At 25.6% G+C, this 453-nt stretch overlaps 1 protein-coding gene across 1 annotated transcript in view; it reads right to left on the bottom strand.

Moving 5' to 3' along the window:
* LOC119594807 (basement membrane-specific heparan sulfate proteoglycan core protein-like) overlaps nt 1-453 on the bottom strand; it is a gene marked incomplete at its 5' end in the record, with an annotated part of 219836 nt that overhangs the window by 59640 nt on the left and 159743 nt on the right.

The following is a 453-nucleotide window of genomic DNA, read 5'->3' as shown; positions in this document are numbered from 1 at the left end:
CACATCTCATTTCATATTTCTCATCTAAACTTCAAAATACTAACTGCTGGATTTAAATATATGAAATTGGATACTATAAAGTGGTTGAATCTTTTTGATGATAGAAGTTATTTTTAATGTATGCATCTGTAAATCTCATTGTACATGTATGTGTCAATGGATATGAAAGGAAGTACATACATCCTAAGTATGTTAAAAATATTATTGTGGTAAATGAAAAAAAGTGTATCAATACATTGTTAATGAATATAATGGATGACAAACTGTTCTTTTATAAAGTAGTGGAAAATACAAAACTGCAGAATTCCATTAAGCACAAATAAAAAGGATTTTTTTTTTTCACGTAAATTAATAATCAATTTCCTGTATACTAATTAAGAATGAAAGAGTATGACATTTCCAATAGCTGCAACACAGAAAATTACATAACAATGAAGAAATAACAATTCTAAA

Source organism: Penaeus monodon, chromosome 34 (assembly GCF_015228065.2).
Source record: "Penaeus monodon isolate SGIC_2016 chromosome 34, NSTDA_Pmon_1, whole genome shotgun sequence".
NCBI lineage: Eukaryota > Metazoa > Arthropoda > Malacostraca > Decapoda > Penaeidae > Penaeus > Penaeus monodon.
This window is presented reverse-complemented; position numbering and strand designations above follow the sequence as displayed.